Genomic DNA, 18,565 nt, shown 5'->3' with positions numbered 1-18,565 from the left:
CCTAAATGAAACAGACAGTGACAAACTCATTCTGAATTTATCCCCCTTGACTGATTTGCAGCCAGAGAGGTTTGCAGACCCTCCCTCTTGGAACGGAGGAATTCAGTCTTAATTGCTGAATGAAAGACCAAGGGCAGGTATCACAGTGCCTTCTCTTGTGGCATGTTCTTTAGCATGTGAAAGTCAGTGCTGTGATTTAGTCTTTTTTTTTTAGCATTTAAACATCTTTAATGCTCTTGTCAGACTGTTGCTCCAGGTAGCATAGTGCTTCTGTTCAAAATCTGTGATTTTCTTCCTCTTCGTGCCAAAGTACTGACAGGTGAGTATTATATGTGTAGGAAGCTATTTGGCAGAAACATATGCCTTGAATATGTTTAAATTCCTTGTAAGTCACTTGATCAATGTGTAGTATTTGTGTCCCCTCTATCTTTGCTCTAAATTCATATTCATCAACAGAGGTTGCTTGGTACTTAATGGGACACTGGGGGCACCGAGTGAAGGGAAGGGACAATACACAAGCAGGGTGAAGAATGAGGACAAATGTAGATGAACTTCCTCCAACAGGCACAAGATGCTCATTCCTGAATAAAAAATGTGAAAAGGTCAAGTGCCCCCAGAGGTTTCTATTGTGACAGGCACTTAACCCCTTCACTCCTGGTTATCTGCTTCAGCTGCTGGGCCACTCAGTGCACAAGTGCCATTAGCATCAGTGAAATGTGGGGCTGGGAGCTCGGGAGACCCACCTCCCTTGCAGGCAGCAGGCACTGGGTGAGCAGGAAATAATCCTTGTGGACACTGACCTTGTCAGTAGCTGTGTCTAGAGATAATTATTTCCTAACATGTAACCTTTTCATGGTCAATTGCTCCAGTATATTAGACAGAATTGTGATTTCCTTCTATCTTCAGACACACACAAGGTCTTGTCCTTCCTACTTTGAGGGCGTAACTTAGCAAGTGCACAGACAACCCAGTGCTGGCTGAAAAGTGTTGTTTCTATTTTGCTTAAAAGGAAAAGAGTTTTACTGCTCTTCTTTGCCACTGAGCAGATGGGGTCTGTGGTATATGCTCACTCCCATGTTTTTGGCCAGGCAGACATTTCCCTTCAAGCATCTAATACTAACCAGGCAACTGTCAGTGTTTAGTAATCCTCTGCTCCACCAGATTCCTTGCTTGTTGACTGATTTTGGTTTACCTTTCCGTAGCCGGTGATGCCTCAGAGTGCCCCTTGACACATCACCAAGGCATCTGCAGAGGCAGGCTCAGCAGAGTATGTCGGCTTTGATGCCCTCAGGACCAACATGAGCATGAGCAGCCGGGGGTGAAGGCAGCCCTGTGCACCGGCCCTGAGCCCAGTCTGCCCCTGCCTGCAGTGCGCCCCACAAGGGCCCTTGGGGGGCTGGGGCTGAAGAGCGTGAGGGAGGACACTGTTCGTGCTCCTCCAGCCCAAATACTCCTCCTCGCTCACTCGGGTTGCAGCTTGTTTGGCATTGTCGGGCATTCCAGCCAGAACCTTTCTTTGGGACAGTCCCTTTGGGAGCATACCCACTGACCCCTTGGGACACCTTGTGTGGACTGCACTGGTCCCAGCAATAACACAAAGCCAGCTCCTGCAGCTGTGTGCGATTTGTAGGTGATGTGTCTACAACCTGCTCCTTGTTTTGTGGCAGTATTTAATTGGCTTTAAAATAAAATTGCAAAACTAGGTCAGTTTGCCATTGGGCCTTGTAAGACTCTTTAGCTAAATCTCCAGACTTTACCTAGAAGTTAATTTGAGCCAGACTTAGGAAAAATATATATTAATATACCCAAAGTCTCACGTGAGAAACTTGTAGGCAACGATTTGGGATTCAGAGCCATATTCATATTCCTAAGACTAAATTCAAAGCCACAGTTTTAAAGCAGCCTTGCACATGTGTATGTCCTGATCTTTAATTAGGCAAAACTCCCACTGACATCAATAGGAGTTTGACTTGAATAAGAACTGCAGGATCAGGTCCATAATTTGGTACCTGGGATTTGATTAAGCAGCTAAATTACTAGAACAGTTTCCCCATGTGTATAATTGCCTAATTAATTTTTAAAATAGCTAAGTTCAGCACTGGATATGGTGTACCTCTTGCCACATGAAATGTATACTATTTAATCCAAGTTGATGGAGCTATTTGGAAGAGCCTGTAGAGCTTACTTTACCATTAAGTAGTACTGTATTTTATGCTCAGAAATAGCCACCACTCTGTTAAAATGTCTTGCGCCAGAGTAGTGCTCTGCTACATTCTAATTCTTGAATTCTGGCTACTGTAATCAGTCTGGCTAATATCAATATATTGCAGGTGAGAAAACACTCTGGAGGCTGGGGAAGAACTTATTCTCTAAGATGACTTTAAAATTCAATGCTTTGAAAAGGTTTTCTGTCTTATCAATTTTTTTTGCTTGTTTGTTTTTGGTTTTTTGTTTAGGGCCACAGCATACTGCCTGTGTTAGACTATGTATCAGAATTAGTGTGTAGTGTTTGCTTTTTGCTGAAATTTCAGCAATAATACTGTGGGCTGGAGTTGATATATTTGTAGCAGAAGGAGGACTTGCTTTCACAACTTTGTTGGAGAGACTTTGTTGGTTCTCTTTTTGAAACAGAGAACTTGTTCTGTAAGAAGAATGGGGAGATCATATATGGGTTTCCTAGATGGAAAAATACAGTGGAAGGACTTGCAACACAAAAAGTAAAATCAGTTCTCCCTAAATGTATATATGCATGTGTATGTTTGTATGTGTGGGTCCTGGGTACAGACATAAATAATGACAGACAGAAATAATTGTAGCTGGCATAATGCACAGTGCCTACTCATGCTGTTGACTATTACTTAATAGTGCATGTTTTCCCATTCTCTCCAGCTGGATTCTTAAGGCATTACCATGTGAATTTTCCCTTTTTGGGGACTGCAGCAGAGCTCCAGGACTAGCTGTTTTTGTGATGTGCGTCTTGCAGTAGCCCTTATTCCAAGTCTCTCCTGCAGAGAATGAACCCACCAGTTGTCCTCAGAGGAGAGCTGCACGCGGTGAGCCTTTGGGTCTGTCAGGGTGGTGGGAGCTTGGATGCCTGGCTAGGAGCTGGAATTCCAGCCTAGCACCAGGTGGAGCAGGATGCAGTCAAATGTACTGCTCAGAGAGGTGGGCTTGAAGCCTTTAGAAATCATTCTGCCCTTTAAGGATCTAAGAATGCTCGATAGCTAAACAAGTCATGGCTCTGAAACTGGCTGAGGCCTGCAGTGTTGCTGTCTTTTCAAATAATAGCTTGTCTGTCCCATCAGTGCCAGAAACTTGCCCACAAAATAAGCAGCCTGTACCCTTGAAAATGAGCGATAGGGCCCACCCAAAATGATGAGATGGTCTTAAAAATGAGAAGATTATCATTTATCTATAAATTGGAGTCCTTTTGAAGGCTGTCTTGCTGTCTTGGTTTGTCAACTTTTATTCTGTATTCAGCTCATAGTTTGAAGATTTTCTATGGAGATTATAGACATGAGTAGAAGTGATGGAAAGCTTCAGCTTTTGTTTAAAAAGAAAAATAGGTAAATCTGTCTTTCAGACACTTGATTTCTGCAGCTGAAATGCTCAGAATCATCATGATTTAACATTGTTAGTGATGACTAGAAGTGATGTCTATAGGTTTGGGATCCCTTGGGTTTTAAATAAAATTTGGAGATATCTTGGGTGTGTGTAATTTCCCCCAGCTCCTACCGAATCTCATTAATACTGAGGAGACTCCTCGGTTACAAAAATACAAATGGTAGGAAGGGAGCGCAAAGTCCCTTTGCGGTAGCTCAGGCTGTAATGCGTCTGCCACAGCTGCGGGAGCGTGGCCCCTCTGTCGGTGGCACTCTGCCCTCCTCTAGCGGTGGCTGGGCCGCGGAGAGCCTGTGGGGCCTGCCGGGCACGGGCGGCCCTGCGGGGGCACACACACGGCCCTGGGGGCACGCACAGGGCTCTGCGGGCACACACACAAGGCCCTGGGGGCACACACACTGCCCTGGGGGCGGGCACACGGCTCTGCGGGGGCACAAAGGCTCTGGGGGCACGCACACGGCTCTGCGGGCACCCAGCTCTGCGGGCACCCGGCCCTGCCGGCACTCAGCTCTGCCGCCGCAGCCTCCCGGCTCTCAGCCAGCCAGCTGTGCTTTCAGCTTCTGCCCTCATCTTTCCTTTGGACAATACCAGAAGTTTTTGTCAGTGTGTCACTCGGAGGTGCCAGAGAGACGTGCTGGTGGAAGTCTGACAGCTCCTGTTGCCCTCTTGTTTTCAGTCTAGGTTTCTAAAGTATGACACCAGCAAGGAACAAATACCAAAAGGTGATGTTTCCTATCTCTTTCTTCCCCCTCTCTTTGTAAAATGCAAACATAGGGAAAAGAGCCAACTTTCAATTTCTCTTCAAATTTATAGTAATTTTCCTGTAACTGTGGATGGTTGAAAAATCCAGGGTAATGCCACAAAGGGGAGATCTGTTTGTCTCATTCTTCTTATTGTCTTGGCTTGCTTGACCCTGTTGGGGATGTGCCCTGTCATTGTGTGCTGCTGTTGGGCCTGGGAGGACAAACAAAGGGAAGGAGCTCTGTGTGAGCTGTGTCTGCGTGGGGAGCAGCTGTGTGAGCAGGAGCAGTGCTTGGCTCGGTGAGCTCTGTGTGAGCAGGAGCAGTGCTTGGCTCTGTGTGAGCTCTGTGTGAGCAGGAGCAGTGCTTGGCTCGGTGAGCTCTGTGTGAGCAGGAGCAGGAGCAGTGCTTGGCTCTGTGTGAGCAGGAGCAGTGCTTGGCTCGGTGAGCTCTGTGTGAGCAGGAGCAGTGCTTGGCTCTGTGTGAGCAGGAGCAGTGCTTGGCTCGGTGAGCTCTGTGTGAGCAGGAGCAGGAGCAGTGCTTGGCTCTGTGTGAGCAGGAGCAGTGCTTGGCTCGGTGAGCTCTGTGTGAGCTGGAGCAGTGCTTGGCTCTGTGTGAGCAGGAGCAGTGCTTGGCTCGGTGAGCTCTGTGTGAGCTGGAGCAGTGCTTGGCTCTGTGTGAGCAGGAGCAGTGCTTGGCTCGGTGAGCTGGAGCAGTGCTTGGCTCTGTGTGAGCAGGAGCAGTGCTTGGCTCGGTGAGCTCTGTGTGAGCAGGAGCAGGAGCAGTGCTTGGCTCAAGGAGCAGTGCTTGGCTCAGTGAACTCTGTGTGAGCAGGAGCAGTGCTTGCCTTGGTGAGCTCTGTGTGAGCAGGAGCAGTGCTTAGCTCTGTGTGAGCAGGAGCAGGAGCAGTGCTTGCCTTGGTGAGCACTGTGGGAGCAGGAGCAGTGCTGGCAGTGATTTCCACTGGGCACACCATTCCTGGACTTGAGGGGAGAGAAAAGCTGAACCAGAACTTTTAGAGCTACTGAATCACATCCCACTAAAACAAGAGGGCAAGAGATGTTTTCTTTAGTGGTCGCTTCCATGGGACAGAAAGCAAAAAGGTTTAGTCCAGTGATCTTCACTACAGTCTCTGGTTTGTTGTGTTACTTCTTTCCAGGAGATGCAGGTGTAGTTAAGCCAAGTCCTGCACAGCAGAAATGGCAGGATTAGGTCTGGGATGGGGTGGGACTCTCCCTCCCAGCACACTGGATTCTCAATTTCAGCCAAAGTAATGAAAGACCAGCTCCAAAAGGGTGGAGTGTCCCTCTCTCTTAAACCCCCAAAGCCCTTGCAGTTGCTGCCCTGGACTGGTTTGTTTGTCAAAGGGCTCCTGTCTAGCTGGCAGTCCTTTCTCTTTGCAAAAACTCAGTGCTTAGTGGCCTGAAGCTGAAGGGGTATACTTAGGTTGGAAATTAGGAGGAAATTCTCCCTGGCGGGTGGGCAGGCCCTGGATCCCTGGCAGTGCCCACGGCCAGGCTGGACACTGGGGCTGGGGGCACCTGGGAGGTGTCCCAGCCATGGCAGGGACCTGGCACTAGATGATATTTAAGGCACTTTCCACCCCAAACCCTCCCCTGATTCTCTGGGCAGTGAAGGCATTGTTTTAACAGCATGACTGTCTCCTGAGGCTCAAGCAACTGTGGTTTTGGTTTTTTTTTCCTTTAGGCTAAGTCTAGGTGAAATACTTGATTTATTATGTTTCAACAAGTAGTATTTGCTGCTGATTTTGCTACTTATTTTCTTTTACCTCAGATGATTTTTGTTACAGAAATACTGTATACCGAAATACTGGGAATAACTGGAGTGCAATAGATTTTAGCTGTATTTATGACTGTATTTATGATACACAGTTTAGTATGATGCGTGAAAATAGGGTCCTTACTCTGCTTTTGTTTCTTTGGCATTGCAGCCCAGGAAAAGATTTAATACAGGAATAGAAGTGAGGTAAAGACCCATGGTGTGTTTAAAACCTGCCCTAAAACTGATCAGTCATGGTGTGGCCAGAGTGGTGGAAGTACTTGGATAAAGTCCTGTGCCACCACCTGAAATTGTCCCAGACAGTTCAGCGCATCAGAGTAGGTATTGGGGTTACAGTTTTTGTCATGCACTGTTTTTTTTTTTCTTTCTCCACAAGTTTCAGTTTTTTAGAGGACTTCTGTGTGCTTTAGTGTTCTTCCAAAAGTTAAAATAAAGAACAAATATCAACAACCAAAAAAAAAAAAAAAAAAAAATTAAAACAGAGTGAGAGTTTGGGGCCAGAGTACAGACAGATGTAGTTTTCAGGAAATCATGGTGATTTTTGGGTATGTGAGATTTGGTCATACTGTCAAATGTTTTAAAACCTCAGTTGTCCTAAACTTGCACGTTAATGGTAGTTTTGGTAGATTTTGGATAGAGCTGAGAGCTGATACCCTTGAGTCCCTGCAGACAGCATCTGCAGGCAAAGCCTCTGGGTTATCTGGTTCTGAAACTACTCCATCATCCTGGAGCAATTTTGGCTTTGTTGCATCAGTCTCTGACGCAAGCAAAAGGGAAGATTAATTCCCCTAGAAAAAGCTTTCTCTGATTTGCATCCATATCAATTTCAGTAACTTAAGATCTCTTTCCTTTTTTTTTTTTTTTTTGAGAATGGAGGGAGTGTTTAAACTGAAGGCTTATGGAGCATGGCAGTGCTGCAAACTTTTCTAAGCCCCAGGCAAAAACTAAACATCAGTATATTGCAGTCTGTTTGTATGGAATATTTGAAGAGCTTCATTTTTATCTTAAAGCAGTTTAAGACTCTGGAGAGAGATCCAAAGCTCTTCCTTCTCCCTATGAAATAAACAGAAGCTAATATGTATTGTTGCTACATTCTAGTACTTTTTTGTGATCCTTTACCCCACTATTCAATACTTTTCAATTTGAATAATCCTTGTTGTGCAGGGAAAGCTGTGTTTAATTCTGTTGTGATCACCTCTCCCAAACAGGCAACAGGATTTCCCTGAAATGAGTGAATTTGTTTGAATAAGGGTGCTTTTCCAAACCATCTGCTTTGTCTTCATCAAAAAACTGTAGTGCTGGATCTGCCTCGCTGTCACCTGTGGTGAGTGACTTCTAGCCCAGTCAGGCTGTGTTTAACTTCTGTTTCTGTTAGGCCTTTGCTAGATTGGGAAGCTGTTCTCACAGTTTGGTTCCCACAGAGGTGTGCATGAACCTCGGCTTTGATAAGCTAATTAGACAGAGTTCTCTCACTGAAATGCATCTCCACAGCCTTTAATCAGCTCTGTGACTCTGCTCTTGGCTGCTCCAAATTTAAAGAGGTATTTTCTGTCCCTACCCCTCTGCCTGTTCCCCTTTCCTTGCTGTGCTCTGTGGCTTGCCTTTAAATGCCTTTGGGGGTGGAACTACCTGTGTGTTTTGTACATTATTGAGGATCTGGGAGGGCCTCTGGGTACTGCCTTAATAAATATTAAATAATAAAGCTGAGAGGAGGGGTTGCTTTAGCAGTGTATGGGTGTACCAGTGAAGAAATGGAGAGCAGATCCTCTGAGTCTCTCCCCTGGCTTAACCAGCTGGAGTCTTGGGAGATGCTTTGCAGACCCACTGTGGCAAAATCATCCTAATTCCTTTATAGCTATGTCGATGGTCAGGATCTGTGTCCCTTCGATGTTACGGGTTTTTTCCCCCCTGAAAAATGCTGCCACCTTCTTCTTGAAAGCTGAGAGAGATCCCCAAAGCTTACCAGGCAGAAAAGCTCAGGGAGCTCTCAAAGGATATTGCTGCTTTTCCCTCTAACCTCTTACAGTCTCTACCTTTCCTCTGTTCTTTTTTCTTTCTTTGCCAGTAAGGCGCTGTGTGCAGTCTTTTGTGAACCTTTGTGGGCCAGATTTCTCCCAGGTGCCTTTTTTCCTCCTCAGTAGCTGCAGAAGAGGCAGTGGATCTGAGGGGGAGATGCGTTTTATGATTTATGACACTTTATAAAGTGCATTTCATAGCAGGATTGACAGAGCTGGAGGCTGGAGTCCATGGAGTTTTGGGGATGCGGAGGCAGGCAGGGGGTGGATCTGCTCCTGGCCACTGTCCGTGTGTCATGGGCTGACTGGGGACACCTGTGCTTGCCCAGGAGCTTCCCCGCCCAAACTGCATCGGGAGCTGGGGTGGTGCCAGGAGAGCCCAGGAGCTGCCTGTGCTGGGAGCCAGAGCCATTTTACACCTCTGGCACCTCTCCAGAAGCCATGGCAGGGCTCCTGCATGTCACCGAGCTCCCTTATCAGCTGTTGCTCCAAAGCTGGGCTTATTTTGACAGCCCTTCCTCCTTGGGATGCCTGCTGATGGCAGGGGTGTCAGCACAGCCTGCAGTGTGAGGAGCAGGGCTTTGCTCCGTGTTCCTTGGCACTGGGGTGCTCTGTCAGAGACTTCAAACAGGGCTCTTTCCCACGGTTTGTCTCTGCCTCTGCCCCTTTCTTGCCTGTAGCCTCAGGGCAGCAGCTCTCCAGCCATCTATTTATATGGCCCCCATTTGTCTTCGTCTCCTTGGCACTTATATGGCTCCCCTTGGCCCAGGGCCTGAGTGCCTCCCAATCTTTAATATATTTATCTTCACACGTGCAGACACACAGGCATACCTGTGAGGTCAGGAAGTACCAGTGCTGCCCTTGTACAGATGGAGGACATTAAATGGTAATTGGTAAACTGGGAGCAGGTGGTGGTGGGGATGGAGGAAGGCTGCTCTCACATGGTACAGGAAATGGCATCACAAGAAATGGTTCATAAGCCACAGTGCAGTCCTGGGAAGATGGGTCTCCCCACTCATGCATGAGTCTTGCAGCCAGTGGAATATGAGGTCCTAGTCATGTCCTATCCCTGTTTTGGCCTCTTCATTCTTCAGTCTTGTTTTAAAATATTTTTGTCCCAGTGACACAACTTCAGATGCAAAGCTTCTGTCAAATTGCCCAGCCAGGATGGGGGAGGGAGGTTGGAGTCCTCCTAGTCTGACAGTGAAGGCAAAGATCTTTTAGTGGCAGGGTCCTTCTCTCTTGCTCACTGGGTTTACTGTTCTTGGAGGGGTGGTGGTCCCCTCTTTTCAGTGGCTGCAGGGTGGGGATGAGCCCAGCAGCACCATCAGCTCAGGATTTGCTTTGTTTCGCTGGGGCACTGGGAGCAGACTGTCTGCTGGGGTAGGAATTCCTGAATTCCTGGCAGCTGATACACGGCCACACTGTGCCTTGGCAGTGGCTTTCCCTTAGCCTTTCCCAAAGATGGCAATGCTGCCAAGCACATCTCCAAGTGCTTTGCAAACGTGACCCATCAGCAGTGTCTTCAGCACAGAGACAAGCTCGTGGCATTTAGGGAGCTCAACCAAAACCTGCCTCCTTCTGTCCGTGATGCCTCCTCCTGTGCCCCAGGGCCAATGCCAGGCTCTGGGCACGGCCAGGGGAGAAGTCAGGTGCCTGTTTGCTGGGCCTGGGCCTGGCTGATAGAGCACGGTGCCTAATTAGTGTGGCAGCTGTTCCCCGTTAGCCAGGCTTTCCTTAGGCGCCTGCACTAATGTTCATGATAGCAGCTAAGGAGAGAAGGGAGGAGGAAATTGCATCTATATTTAATTAATACTGCATCCATATTTTATTACAGAGAGCCCTTAGGTGCAGGAAGATTCTCAGTGAGAACAATTGCTTTGGCGGGCTGAAGCTATTGTATGGTGCTGAGGAGGTGAACTTTGCTTTTGAAAACAACCCCAACTTCCTTGCAGGGTAACCTTGCAGGGAAAGCCCAGAAACCCTCTGCCACTCACCTCTCAGCCTCAGGCCGAAAAGCGAGGGGCAAATTTACTGATAATTCATATTTGATTAGCTTTAATATCTTCTAATATTGCAAGCAAGAAAGGTTCAGTGGCTGCAGACAAAAACCACACTGATTATTTTTTCCTTTTGATAAGCTTCCAGAACTGGAGAGGTTTCCTTGTCCCTTCTCTGAGCTTACTCCTGTCTTCCAGCTGCATTCCAGCTCGGAATCCCAGCTCGGAGACAGAGCATGTTGTTGCAATGGCCATCCCGTTCTGGTGGCTGCCTGTGCCTGAGGGGGCCCGTGGGGCTGGCAGGGCTGGGCTGGTGGAGCTGAGAGCACCTCAGAGATGCTGGTGGCCGCAGGGGCCTCGGCAGCTTTCGAGGCCACCTGGAGGGACTGGGCGGCCACGTGGGACATGCTGCAGGCCACGGGGGAAGCTGGGGATGTTTTGGGGTCAGCCTGAGCCTGGCCGAGCAGGGCCGTGGGTCAGCATCGCCGAGCGGGGCCGTGGCTCAGAATGGCCAGAGCAGGGCTGTGGGTCAGCGTGGCCAGAGCAGGGCCGTGGGTCAGCGTGGCCAGAGCCGGGCTGTGGGTCAGATTGGTCAGAGCAGGGCTGTGGGTCAGCGTGGCCGGAGCGGGGCCGTGGGTCAGCAGGGCCGCGGGTCAGCGTGGCCAGAGCCGGGCCGTGGGTCAGCCTGTCCAGCGCTGCCCTGCGGCCGGAGCCCCCGGCCATGCACACGGGTGGTCACTGCTGCTGTCCAGCGGTGGCAGTGAGGCACGGCCTGGGCTGCTGCAGCCCTTGGCCCTCTGCCCTCATTAGGGGCAGGCTTGGGCCAACAAGGAGGCGTGTTATAGTCCAGTCAGAGCAGCAAAAAATAAGCCTGTGTGCTGGAATAGCCTGAGCCTCTTAAAATATTTTGTACACACCCTTCATGCCCCATTAGTACCATTGTTTTGTTCAGTCAGCATGTGGTACAGCCCTTCTTGTACTCTGCAAAACACATCATTTTCCAAAATGTTGTTGTACTCTGTGGTTTCCGTTATAATAAAAATATGCAAACAATTGCTATCCAAAGAAAACTAACTGCTATTTAATTTTTAAATCCTCCTCCTTCTCCTTTCACTGATTTCCGCAGTTTTTCCTTGGTAGTATCCAAATTTTGGGGAGAAAGGAAAGCTGAAGGCAGAAGTGTTTACAGAAAGGAGGATTTCTGCCCCTCCACAACTACAAAAGAAACATTTGTTGCCTCAGATAACTCCTAAACAAACTGCTGCCAAAACAATTAGTGTTATTTTTCTATTATCCTCCTATTTGAGAGTAAATAGCCATTTCATGAATATGTTAATTATCTGGTCGGTGCAGAAGATAAGTGGATGTCGTATCTTCACAAATGATGATAACTCTTCTATTGTATACAAAAATTTCCAACAAAGATTTTTCCCAAGTATTCGGGGTCAGGTGGCTGCAGTTAAACTGCTCACAACTGGATCTTCTGCTTTCATAAGTTAAAGATTTAGCAAAGATTGAACAATTCAGTAAATTAAGGTTTTTTTCTTTTTTTTTTAAGGAAAAAGCAGGCAGCTAAGCAATAAGAACCAAATCCTTACAACAGCTGAGCTTTTAAATTGTGTTGTATTTCAGTATTAAGTTTTAAAGCCTAACAGAGAGGTTCAGGGGAAAAAGTCAGTTGTGTAAGTAGTGCAAGGTCGTATGTCTGTGTACTATTAAATACATGGTATTTTTAGAGGTAAATACAGTATTATTCTATTTAAATTTGGCTGTTTGCAGGACAGAAATTATTCGTGAATTTTTTGTCAGTAAAAACTGCAAGTTACTAGATAGATATGTTTGTTTATGTTTTAAATCATCCAAATATTTATTTTAATGATACTGTGCTTATTTGGGCTCTGGAGAAGTAGCAAAGTGCTGATTTTCCTTTTGGAGATGTGTACATGTGTACATTTAGGAGGAAAAATTCAATATTCTGCAAAGTTGAATGCGCCATTGTGCCAGATAATTAAAATGTAAATTTAAGTATCTATGCCTGCTTTGTGATTTTTTTAATACTTTTAAGTTAGTTGTCTTTTAAAACATGTGGTCAGCTGTTGTATTCACATATGGTCAAATGATCAAAGTCTGAACTCCTCTCTAATTGTCCCCTGCTGCTTGTCTGCTCTGTCCATGATCAAGGCCTCAGCAGGTGATAAGAAAGGCATGAGAACAGGCTGGAAGGAGAATGAACTACTGAGGGGCCCAAGCTGAAAGAAATAAAGACTTCCAGTACATCACCCTGACAGTAAAGAACCAAGAAAAAGTGAAGTCTGGTTAGTTCTTATTTTTTCTTTCTTTCTCGCCCTTTTTCCCGCTTGCTCACAAATCTGCATATATTTTTTAAACAGCAGAATGCAAATAGGGTCGTCTCTGTGTATTCTCAGCTCATATAAAAGGCAGAACCAAACAGCCTTCTGCAGACATGTTTATTTACTTGTGAGGAGGAGGAAGCTGCTAAGTCACACAGTTTATAGTATTTCACATGTTTGTGGAAATCATTGCAATTCTTTTCACTTGTGCTTGTCATTGTTTGCCTGGAGTTCACTTTGCCAGATGGTGCTTTATTGTCACTGGTGTCCACACCTCACTCTTGCATCACTTCAAGACCAAATGGTGTGAAGAGCTTTAATACTTAGAGGATTTAGTAAAAGTAAATCCACACTTTGTGGAAGGTTCATTCTCAGCTATTCAAGCAGGTCTAGCACTGATTCAGAGAGGGAGTAGCTGACCCCAGGAGTGAAGAAAGGGTGAAATAAATGGATTGTCTTTGCCACTCCTGTTTGTCCCCTGCTCTCTTGCAGTCAAAACGCTGATAGAAAATTAAGGATCAATATTAGATTTAGAATAAAGAATTAACAATTAAAGAAAGGAAGGTGCATTGTCAGATTCTCTTCTCCTCCCCCCAGTCAGTGTAGAAAACAGTTGGCTGCATTTGTAAAGCTAAATTTCTTAGGCTTGCAGTAATGTATTTGTATGCATCGTGTTTTTGGAACCACGTGAGGATTAATTTTTTACATGAATTTGCATGCAAATAGAGTACTCCCTTTTGGCTTCGGCAGAGTCGTTTCTTAATGTTTGCAAACACTGTCGCTCAGATGCAAGAAGTGCTATTGCCCCATTTTACAGATGAGGAGACAGTGGCTGGCTGAGAAAGAAGTGAGTACTGCTCAGACTGTCATTCAAACGTGGGGGTTTTGGGCAGTCTGTATTTCATTATTTAAAACAGGACTGAGTGCCTATTTCTCTATTTTTGCAGGTAACCGAAGTCTATGTGCCCAAGTGACTACAGCAGTAAGACTGGACAGAGAGTGTGTGTCTCTGCATGGACAAGGGAGTATTTTAGCAGGAGGCAGATGTGGGAGGATTTAGAGGATGTTATAGAAAAATCCGTGTAGTGCTTAGGCTGTTCCATGGCTGCTGTAAAACAGCAAACAGGTTAGAGGCTGTAACCACGAGGAAAGAGCACGCATCACAGCTGCAGCCCCCTCTGCAAGGAGGCAGAGCTGTGTTCAGTGCCCCAGGTTTTTTCTGGGGCCAGCTCCAGAGGGTTCTCCTTGTGGGCCATGCGGGTTTTAGGAAGGACAATTCCTGTAGCAGGTTTGTGGTGGAAGGGGAGACTGATGCACAGGGAGGGTGGTGGAGAAAGAGGATTATGATCATGTCTCTGCATGGGGCAAAGGGTGGGAGAGACTCGAAACAAAAGGTTTGGGACATTTTGAGCGTGGAGATCTGTGGGAAGGAGGGCCCCAGTCCTGCTGGGGCTCTGCTGAATAGTGTCTGCCTCAGCAGTGACCCATGGAAGGGAAGCTCCCCTTGGGGTGTCAGCACTTCCCTCCCTCCGTCCTGTGCTCCCTTGTGGAGCGGGGCTGGTTCCACTTGGCCATGCCCAGCGCCTTCCTGAGCCGGGCTGGCGAGCCCAAGTGCCAGCACAGGCTGAGCGTGGCAGAGCTGCTGCTCGGGGTGCAGTCAGCACAGGGGCTGCCATGGTCAGCACAGGGGCTGCCGTGGTCAGCACAGGGGCTGCCGTGGTCAGCACAGGGGCTGCCGCGGTCAGCACAGGGGCTGCCGCGGTCAGCACAGGGGCTGCCGAGCCAGGGCACGGCACAGGGTGCACCAATGAGCTTGAGACAGCCGGAGCAGGGACTTATCTGAGCACTGGGGGCTCACCCTTGCCTGCTTAGGGTGTCTCGCACATCCCATGTACTGCAAGATCCATCCCCTGTGGGGGGATGTACAGCCCTTCTGTCAGGATTTGCCATGCCCTAGTGACCTTCCTGTAAATATTTATTGTCCAGAACATCCAGAAGTAGGAAATATCTCCTGTGATGGCAGGCACACAGTGGGAACAGAGCAGCCAAATTTAACCAGCTTACACATGGTATCTTCTGCCATTTGGTCCTCTGTTTCCTTCAGAATAAAACTGGCAGTGCCCAGAGAGAGCTGTTGAGAGTCACCTTTGCACCTGGCACATTCTGAGCTGGTGCGGCCTGTCTACCTTCAACACACTTGAGATGTTTATTTTTTTATAGAGAATTCCCAGCCTTGTCTGTGAATTCTGTTTCCTGACTGGTTTTTTTTGGTTGAAAATGTGGATTTTCTGTTTACAACAATAGCCTTCAGTAATACATTGAATTCCAAAATTGGAAATGTTGAGAAGCAATGAATGGAAATGCTTTTTATGTAATACTGCATTAACTTTGCAGACTTAAATGGTTCAGTGAGGAGTTACTGGTCACAAGTAGCTGTGAATAAACTCACGTATTCTTGTTTTCATATTGGTTCAGGTCCCTTTCCTGGCAGAAGCTGGTCTTTCTGCGAGTCCATGGAAAGTTCTTGAGCAGAGAGCTCTCCATGCCTGCTGCTGCTAACAGGTAGTATCATGCTGTTTTCTTGGAAAATGCATTTGGATGCTATTTTCTAGAATAAACAAGCTTAAGTGGCCAAGAAATAAAATAGATTCCTCCCACTTCTCTCCTTCCCCCATGTGCTCATAATAAGTGGCTGAAGTGAAAAAAAAGGTAAGTGGTTGATTCTCACTCCTGCAAATGGTCAAGAAAATTACAGAGCCAGCAAAATCAATTTTCAGGTTTAATAGTCCACAAGCCCAAGGAATTCTGTGCAGTACTCCCTGGGGTCTGGGTAGGTGTTTAATCTCTGAAGTTCTATACAGAGGAGGCATGTTGAAAACAAGAAGTTTTTGGTGGGGTCACATGCTCCAGGAGGTTTGGGATCAACAGGAGGTGCGTGGTCTGTCTGCTCTCACAGTGGTTTTGGGCAGCAGCTCTGACCAGTGGCTTTGGTGCGAGGGGTGAGGTGCTCCTGAGGCTGGCTTTATATTGCTGTGTGAGGAGCTGAAGGGGACAGGTCCCCGCTCTCCTTCCATGGCATCCTTATGTAGGAAGAAGGATTTGGTTTATTGCTTTGCCTGCCTGTTGTGAGAGCTCTCTGCAATGACAGATTTTTGAGGAAGCACCCTTGGGCTAAGCAGGGCAGGCCCTGTGTGCTGTGGGATTTATTTCCTGCAGGATGTGATCCTGTGAGAGGCTCCTCCAGGCTGGACTGGGGTGGCAGTGTGAGCCCACCCTGTCCCTGCACGGTGCCTCCAACTGACCACAGAGAAGGGGTGATGGCTTTGGATGGCATTGTGAGGCAGAGGAAAGCAGGAGGCTTTAGCAGAGACTCCTGTGAGGATTTTGGCTGGTGGAGGGAGAAAGGACCTTTCTGTACTGTGGGTCAAGTGGTGGGGTAATGAGGAGAAGAGCCCTGATGTGCAGAAATGCTGCCTGTCAGAATGAATACTCTGCAAATCTACTTAAAAGTGATTTTCTGTGTGCCACCTTGAAATTCATCTGGCAATTAAATGATAAGGTTAATATGTTACATGCATGGAGGCCAGAAAATTTGGAGGTAGTGTTGCCATAGCAACTGTATCTCTGCCCTCCTGGGCACAGGCATCCCTGTGGGGTCAGCCAGGGCACGGTGCTGGGGGTGGGAAATGCCGCCAGCGTGGTAGCAAAGGGGTGGGAAAAGTCATAAAAATGTAAAAATAAACCCAACTCTTTGATCTCGTTGTGTGCTGTCGGTGGAAGAGCAGTAAAAGGTGAAGCTCCTCTCCATTGTGTGTGTCAGAGGGAGCACTGCAGCCTGCCTCGGGGTGTGCCAGGGAGCTGTGCCTTCGGGAGGGCAGGGCTCAGCGCTGCTGCAGCTGCTCTGCTCTCCGGGGCTGCTGCATTCACTGGGAGAAGGTGCCTCCAGTGCAATGCCTGTGTCCTCCTGCGGCTCCTGCGGCTAAAATCCCAGTGCACAAAGAAGATACCTGCTCCAAAGAGCACATACTCCAACAGTCAAATACACTCAAATAATACCGTGCCTTGAAGGCAACCCAGAAGGGCTCTCTTGCTCTTCCACTAATTTTGAAGCCATTTAATTTATGTCTGAGAACTATGGAGTGCTCTCTTTTGCACACAGGTGTGTTTGTGAGCGCTGGGATTGGTGCCACGTGGCTGTGCATCCCTTTGGGAGGTGGCGGCTGAAGCTCTGCTCTCTCCCCTGGGCCTGTGACCAGGAGCAGCAGGGTGCTGTCACCACTGGGGACCATGAGTCCTCCTTCCTCATGTCTGCAGTGTCACTGCCTGGCACTCCAGCGTGTCCAGGTTTCGTTAGTGCGGATGATTTTAGGCTCTTAAAACCCCTGTGGTGAATGGTGTAGCTTCTCTTACCTACAAAACATAAAAGCATTTTTGTGGCCAAATCAGAAATGATGAGTTGGCTTTCCCTGCTTTAATGAACGAAGTGTTCAAACCTCAGTAGCGTTGCAGAGATTGTGATTCTTGTTTCAGTCTCCAAGCTTCACTCCTGAGTGATCTCTGGGTCTATTGTTTTGCCTTTGAGAAATGGTTTCATTTTCTGTTGCTATCTTTTCAGAGTAGATCTGTGCTTAGGTATTACCACAAAAAAACAGGTAATCTTCTAAACTGAAAAAAATGTCAGCTGGTTGCTGGCAGATACCTCTCATCTGGGAAAGGCTCTTGGCTCATATGCTGGTTTTCCCTGCTGAGATAAAGCGAGCAACTGGAGCAAATGAAGCACTTAAGAAGTGTGTTAGAGCTTCTCCCCATAGTATGCAAACGAACTGCAAATAATCTGTGTTCCTGCAGGAAGTCCTTTATGAAAAGCAAAGGGATGGAAAAGGAAATGGAGGCCTTGGCACTGGTGAGTTTATTTACATGGAGGGCACTGTGTGTTTGCTGTGTGGTTGGGCGATGATAACAGAAGTCTGCTTTCCCTGCAATGTTGTGGCTCTCAGAGGGAGGAGATGAAAGACCTAGAATGATAAAATGGTGCATCTCAGGGCATTTTATTTTATATTAAAGCCTTCTTTTTTTTTTTTTCTTTTCAGCAAATGCATACCAAATGCCAGAGGGAAAGCCTGTTGTGTTACCAGAGTAATGCCAAAAGGTGCACAGAGATCATGTGATTGTGTTATTGTATTGAGATGTCATCCTAATATCACTTTGGTTTATTTGAATAAATCCATGTATTTGCCATAAGAATCTGACATAAGAAACCTCACAAAGGTACATGATGACCATGCCCTGAAAGGCAGTGTTTATGGAGAAAGTGCTTTCTATGCGCCATTGTTCAATGTTGAAACAGGTTTCTTCAATTTACATTCTTTTATTTTAAGGGTACATAATAACTTGCTGTAGCTTTGGAAACTCGGGGCAGATATAACTTAAGTAGATTTATCTAACTACACACAATGCTTTGCTGTTGGATGCAGCAGTAGTTGCCATAATAACTGCAGGATCCCAAATTGTTATGATACCCCCAAGAAACAGGTTGTCTTTTGGAAGAACTGCAAGCAGTTTAACTTTATACTACAGTAGCCATAGCTTTAGGGGATAAATGATGTCTCCAAATGTATGCTTCTCTCCATGTGGGATCTTCATGGTTTATTTCAATTATGACATTTTTTCACTTTGCTGTAATTTTTTTGGTCATAATTATTTTTTTTTCTGAGCTGAAGGGATAGAATATGTTTTAAACTGCTCATCATTATTAGTTCTGTATACCATGATAGTGTCTAATGACTCTTACAAACTTTGAGATCTTCTTGCCACTACTTAAAAAGAGAAAAAAACCAGGGAGAAGGTCAGTGGCATTTTTTTCCCTCCGGTTGTTTTGTCATCAAATAATATATCTCAAATGGAGATGGACATACCTTCCTAACAGCCATGACCAAGGCACTGTCCCTGCTTCGCAGGTGGGTGAATTGTTCCACTGAGGAGGCAACAGAGTCTGAAGATGACTCTGTTGATACGTGGGACTGGGTCTCATGAGTGGT

General features: G+C 46.8%; 1 protein-coding gene across 2 annotated transcripts in view; it reads left to right on the top strand.

Annotated features, from left to right (window-relative positions):
- Positions 1 to 18,163, top strand: part of LOC106629931 (zinc finger protein ZIC 3) — a 77,792-nt gene extending 59,629 nt beyond the window's left edge. Inside the window, exons 4-9 of one of the 2 annotated variants that reach the window (XR_012582637.1) lie at positions 12,358 to 12,491; positions 13,278 to 13,374; positions 13,475 to 13,526; positions 15,003 to 15,089; positions 17,376 to 17,430; positions 17,618 to 18,163. The gene's annotated coding sequence lies outside the window, so the exon portion shown is untranslated. The remainder of the gene's footprint in view (positions 1 to 12,357; positions 12,492 to 13,277; positions 13,375 to 13,474; positions 13,527 to 15,002; positions 15,090 to 17,375; positions 17,431 to 17,617) is intronic. The other variant, XR_012582638.1, reaches the window with a different exon arrangement.
- The last annotated feature ends 402 nt before the right edge of the window (positions 18,164 to 18,565 follow it).

Source organism: Zonotrichia albicollis, chromosome 14 (assembly GCF_047830755.1).
Source record: "Zonotrichia albicollis isolate bZonAlb1 chromosome 14, bZonAlb1.hap1, whole genome shotgun sequence".
Taxonomy (NCBI): Eukaryota; Metazoa; Chordata; class Aves; order Passeriformes; family Passerellidae; genus Zonotrichia; species Zonotrichia albicollis.
This window is presented reverse-complemented; position numbering and strand designations above follow the sequence as displayed.